Raw genomic sequence first — 6,757 nt, 5'->3', positions numbered from 1 at the left:
TCTTTTTTTTTTTTTTTTTTTTTTGGATTTAGTTAATTTTATTTACAGCTTCTTTGGGGTTTTTTTGGTACATTTCAAAGCATCACACAATTACATTTTCTCATGTTCTGACCTGCAGATACCTTAAATTGTAATTTTTTTTTAAATTATCAAAGTAGATACATCCAAAATGCAACAATTACACATATAACAATTAAATCACAAAGTGTAATTTACTAGGATGTATCCTAAGAATTTAGGAACAGCCAGTCGGGAGAAATCTGACCAATTTTAGCAATCAACTATTATATATATATCGAAACCAATCCTATCTTCTACTTGGAAGTGTTTCTTAAATTGCATTGGATAAGAGAGTAATGACTGAAACCTATCCATCTTGACAGTTTTAATCCCAAATACTGAGTTATTTCCCCAGTTTGTAACTTAATAGCAAGTCTCTCAGTTTATCAAACAACTAAATATCAAACTTTTACACCATTAAGCCCAGAGAAGGCTAAGTGTTCATTTATTTAAAAACAAAGTCATTAAATATCCACAATATTCCCCCACATCAACAGCCCTTACTACAATCCCAAATATCACATAGTGACAGGTTATATTATATTTGTATTTATGTATTTGTGTGTGTGTGTGCGTGTGTGCATGCATGTGTGCACACACTTGTGTATACACACATACGGGATTAGGTACAAATGGCAATTAACAGTCCCTGCAAAAATTCAGTTTCAGTTGAGGCTATGGCTCCTATGCCTTGGGATGGTCTTAGACTTTGAAACTGAAAAATAATGCTAAACTTTCTCACTTCCTTAAAACAAAACTTGATTCCATGGTTCAGGTTAAGCTTCTCAGTGTAAAAATGGTTATGAGGAATGTATAAAAAAGCCAGCCAACTGAGTTCAACTTCTCTCTCCAATGTGGCCAAGCTATTCTGTGGACATTACTCCTAACTGGACTAGAAAACCTATGGTGCCTTCCCATGGTTCTTGCCTGCCTTACTGTCCATGTTCACATTTCAAATTGTGTCAACAGAGCCCGCACTTCAGGGGTCAGCTGTCTGGCAGCCTTGGCTGCCTCTGTGATAGCTTTGCAATACAGGCCCTTTCTCTTCTTATTATAGCAGGACTGGAAGTTTTCTAGAAAGGGGGAGAGTTGTGAAAGAGCAAGGAAAGATGTCCTGGGAGACTTGAACCATGAAATACGGACTTTCTGTCAGACTAAAAGGCCATCATTTTTCTGACTCACAGTAATAGTAAGAATATGGGCTGGCCACCAAGGGAAGCCATGTATCTTGGTCTAAACAATGTCCCCTATACATATGGTCCTGCCATCTGGCATGATGCATTTAGACACAGTTTTGGAAAAGACTTTCATTTTCGAGGAATTACTGAGCCTTTTCTCTTCCTTTGAAGAGGAGGAAGTAGAGGAGGTGGAAGGTGCATGCATACTATACTGCCTGGAGGAAAATCAAAGCTTTCAGAAGAACTACACTCAGAGTTGGAAGATTTCAAATCATCTGTGCTATCAATGCTACACACTGAAGCACTGGAAGAGTCGGATTTCTTTTGACTTAGAGCCATTAAACAGAGAGATTGCTTTTGCTGCCCTTTTTGCCCAATGTCTGTGGTTTATCCTGCTCACCAGGCACATGCATTTCATTTGTGTCCTATACCTCACTGCTGGCCTCTTCAGGGCCTTTAGAGGGACTCTGATTTTCTGAAGGGACCTCACTTGCTGAGCAGGTAGAGGTGCAGTGAGACTGGGGCTTGGGTGCCATCTTGCCACTCCGCATTTTCTCAAGTCCTGTCTTCAGAGAAGAGTCATTTTCTTCATTCCTGTACCTTTGGGGTTTTAAATGAACCCAGGGCGGAAGGGAACCTGAGTTAGGAGTCTGGTATGGGATGTGCGAAATGGACTTTTGAATGTGCATTTTTGGAAGTAGAGGTTTCACTTTGCTTCTTTTGTGCCTTTTGTTTGGCGATTTTCAACACTTCGCGAGCTTTTGCGTGATCCATGTTCTTACTCTGGAGTACTTTTTTAGTGCTTAGTTAAGCTTTCAATGTGTTTGCCTGAGCAGAAACTTTTACTACTCGGCCCCTGCTGTGAGCAATACTGGCAACCTTCACCACAGCGTTTCTTTTCTGGCTCTCATGTTGGTTTTTCCCACCTACGTTATGGTCGGTTTTCAGTTTTTTGTTCACAGTAGTTACACTTTCATTTCTCCGTTTCTTATCTTCATATTTAGCAGAGTCACTTCCACTACTGCTACCTTTTCTAATGTCCTTTTTTCCAGCAACAACACTGTTTTTACATTTATCACACATGACTTGCCTGGGGTGTAGCTTGATAGCATTCATTATTGAAGTGGGTTCTTCCCTGTTCATTTCTCTTTTGGGTCGCTTAATTTTCCAAGGAGGTGGCTGAGGTAATTGATTGGTTATAGGTGTCCCTGATAAACAAAGGGGGAGGGTAAGGTGCTCCTTCATGGAAGAGAGGTGGAGGTTTAGAAATCCACAGGCTTTCAGCCAAGCTCAGCTTGGGAGGCGGGATAGAAGGGTCATCGGAAACAGCACCATTCACGTCACGCTTTACTTCTAGTAGTCCCCTCGTGGAATGTATTACTCTGGAGCAGCATGGCTTCCGGTTTATCCTTATATTCCCTTTGGGGAAATACTGTCACAGGGATCCCATGGGGCCCAAACCTTTTCGCGCTTTCCTTTTGCAGATTTTAAATTCAAATTCTCACATAATCACTGGCCTTCTTTCTATTTGATTCAAGAGCACACACACTACCGAGTGTGTGTCTCTCTCCCACTATTTAATACATCAGTAGAAAGCGCACTTGTCTTACTGCTTTCTAACCATAAACAACAAAAGTAAAAAAGTCCCAACCTAAATTTTTTTGTTTTTGTTTATGTTTTGACTATAGAGCACGAATGTGCACTTTCAGGAGAGAGACAGAGAGACAGAGAGGGAAAATGAGAAATCAACCCCCAGGAGGGATGGTCATGCTACAATCCCTTCTCTATTCTTCTCTCCAGATTTTGGACACACACAAGAAAAAAAAAGAAAAAAAAAAAACACTGGAGGTCAAACAATGTACAGAGAAACTATAAAGACTCCCATCTTTTCCCTTAAACATAATACTTCAATATGAATTTTATATAGCTTTTTTCACAAATGGGAAAAGATTCCTAAATTTTGATGGGAAGGCAAGGAGTTAAAATAAAACATACTAATAAGCCATTTCCAAACAGGTGAGATCCCATTAGAGTGTGTGTGCTGTTGCAGGAAACAGAATAGAGAACTGTGAATGGGAGTCTCTGCACTTCATATCTTTTGGACAGAGCCATGAGGAGCCCGGAGAAGAGCTTCTCCCCGAGGCGGAACGACAGGACGAGCGCGTCCCCAATGATGTGGTCCAGCGTGACCCGCACCTCCGGGCCGGAATCAGTTGCGACTGCTGCCCGTCGACCTCGCCATCCGGCACAGACACCTCAGTGGCGGTGACAGGGAGCGGGTCAGTGCCAGCCTCGCTACCAGGGGATGCGCTCTGTCTCCGGCTTGGCCACGCCGGCGCCCCTCTCCCCCCTCTCTGCAGCCACAGCCGCCTTTTCCTTCCTGGCTTCTCCCTCCTCCAACTCAGGCTGCAGCGGAGGCGGTGGCAGCGCTGCTTGGTTCCCCCCCAAATTCTACAAAGTTTTAAAGATGAGCTAACACCCATTCTACCCAAATGATTTCTAAAGATCCAAAAGAAATCAACCCTCCCAAATTCATTTTATGAAGTCTTTATTACCTTATTCTCTAAACAGAAAGGGACTTCCAAGAAAAAAAAAAACACCCTATAGACCAATATCTCTGATGAATATTGATGCAAAAATATTTGACAAGATACTAGCAATTTCTGTCTAACAACACATTAAAAAGGTTACAGACCACAATCAAGTAGGCTTTATTTCAGGGGTGCAAGTGTGGATCAACATAGACAAAACCATAAATGTAATACACCATAGTAACAGAAAGAAAAATAAAACCATATGATCATATGAATTTATGCAGAAAAAGCATTTGATAAATACAGTGTTTTTTAATGATTAAGAGTTTCAACCAAATTAGCATAGAAGGGACATTTCTCAGCACAATAATAACCATATATGAGAAACTCACGGCTACTATCATATTTAATTGGAAAAACTGAAAGCTTTTTCACCTGAAAATTGGAATAAAACAAGGTTCCCACTTTCTCCACTCCTCTTTAGCATAGCACTAGGAGGCCTAGCCATTGCATTCAGACAAGAGAATACAAAGAAAGGCACTCAAATAAGGAAAGAAGTAGTGAAATCATCTCTATTTGGAGATGACATGATTAAATACATAGAAAATCCAAAGAAATAATAGTAGAAAAGAAGCTTGTAGAAGTGATAAATGAATACAGTAAGGGGCAGGATGTCAAATCAATGTACAAAACTTACAGCTTTTCTATATGTGAACAGTGAGCATACTGAGGTAGAACTGAATAAAGCAATCCCATCTACAATAACTAGAAAAAGTATATGATACCTAAGAATAAATATAGCCAAAAAAGTAAAAGACATCAACAAGAAAAAATAGGAAAAACTAAAAACAAGAAATTGGAAATGACACACAAGAAAGGGAAAGGCATCTCTTGTTCCCAGATTGCAAGAATTAATATAATCAAAAGGCCAGTTTTACTCAAATTAATCTCCAAATTTAATGCAATACCAATAAAATTACCAGAGATGTTTAGAAAAACAATCACAAAATTTGTCTGTAATCATAAAACACCTCATATTGCCACAGCAATACTGTACAAGAAAGGTGGAGTAGGAGGTATCTTGCTCCCTGGCCCCCAAATATATTACAAAGCTGTAATAGTCAAAGCATTAAGGTATTTACAAAAAAAAAATGCATGTAGACCAATAGAACAGAATAGAAACCCAGAAGTAAAACTCAAAATATATAGCAACTGATTTTTGACAAAGGACACTTGACAATCTAGTGGGGTAAAGAAAATGTCTTTAGCAATTGGTGCCGGAAAACTGAGTATCTAATTTCAGAAAGAAATTTGCTAATACAAATCAACTCAAAATGAGTCAATGACCTAAAACTAATTCCTTAAGCTATAAAACTAGTGGTGAATAACATTCGGGAACTCTTAGAAACATCAGAGTAGGCAAAGACTTAAGATCCCCAAAGAATAGTCAATAATCCTAAAAATTAGACAAGTGGGATTTCATCATATTAATAAGTATTTGCACAGAAAAACAAACAAAAAAAAACCCAATAGTTAGATTGAATCTACAACCCATGCAACGAAAGAATATATTTACAAATTGTGCCTCAACTAAAAGACTAATAGCCAGAATGTACAGGGAGTTCAAGCAGCTTACCTGGAAAAACAAAATGAGATGAAACAACAACAACGAAACAATTAAAAGAACAAATGAGCTGAATAGACAACTCTCTAGGAAAGATATATGAACAGCCTAAAAGTATATGAAAAAATGTTCAACATCTCTTATTATAAAGGATATGCAAATCAACACCACAGTGATATACCATTTTAACCTCAGTCAAAATGAATAAGATTTAAAAAATAATTATAAGGACTGAAAAGGCTGTTGTGAAAAGGGGACTTTTCTACATTATTGGTGGAAATGTAAATTAGCACATCCATTGTGGAATATGGAGGTTTCTCAATGACCTAAAAATAGAACTATCATATGATCTACTAATTCCACTTCTTGGTATCTATGCAAAGGAAAGGAATATATTCAATAAGAAAAACACGTGTACACTGATGTTTTTCATGGCATTATTTGCAATTGCTTAAACCCAGAACCAACCCAAATGTACATGAACAGATAAATTAATTGAAAATGTGGCACATATACACTATGGGATTCTACTTAGCCATTAAAAAAAGAGATCCTGGCATTTGATAGACAGTGGCCAAATATAGAAGATTTACTTCTCGTGAAGCCAGTCAGATTGTATGTCCTCACTCAGTATATTTCATATGTCTGCACTCTATGGCAGAAACAGACTGAAAGGTATAGGAGTGTGGAGAGCAACCATGGATGCTAGAGACAGTGTGGGAGGAGAGTGGGAAATGGAAGGGGAAAGGGAATCATGGGGAAGAGGAAAGAAGCCAAACATTTAAGGGACACAAAAATGGAAAATAATTTGTTGATGTGTAGGGTAATATTTTTTACTAGACTAGTACGTGGCATTGTGCTAAGAAGATTCCCTTTGTATACTGTAATGATATACAGTGATGGAATGTATAAATAAATAAACAATATCTTTGGCAAAAGGAAAGAAAAACCTACATGGTCTTAGGTTTGATGATTAGTTTTTAGATACATTAGGAAAAGTCAGTCCGTAAAACAAACCAACTGATAAAATTTAAAATGTGTGCTCTGTAAATAATACTATTAAGAGGACAAAAAACAGAATCCACATGCTGTAACAGTGCAGCATTCTTCAGTGCTAATGCTGAAAGCCAAATGGCAGACCAGGATTTGGTTTCTGAATCAACTTGTACACTTAGGATATGCCCATGATTGTCACTGGCCTGCTGGAAGGTTGAAGGAAGGACCCTGTCGGGGATGCTTATCCTCTCTCAATAGATAATGTTAAAGAAGAAAAGCCACAGACTTGGAGAAAAGATTTAGAAAACACATTTGAAAAAGGACTTTAGAGGCCAGCAGTTAGTGTAATGGCTATGTCACTGGAC

The 6,757-nt window shown here is 38.5% G+C and overlaps 1 pseudogene; it reads right to left on the bottom strand.

Moving 5' to 3' along the window:
* LOC102497648 (PWWP domain-containing protein 2A pseudogene) overlaps positions 1-3,472 on the bottom strand; it is a 9,369-nt pseudogene extending 5,897 nt beyond the window's left edge.
* Positions 3,473-6,757: the final 3,285 nt, after the last annotated feature.

Source organism: Tupaia chinensis, unplaced genomic scaffold (assembly GCF_000334495.1).
Source record: "Tupaia chinensis unplaced genomic scaffold, TupChi_1.0 Scaffold143491_1, whole genome shotgun sequence".
Classification (NCBI taxonomy): Eukaryota; Metazoa; Chordata; class Mammalia; order Scandentia; family Tupaiidae; genus Tupaia; species Tupaia belangeri.
Note: the sequence above shows the minus strand (reverse complement) of the source record. Positions and strands in the feature narration are given on the sequence as shown.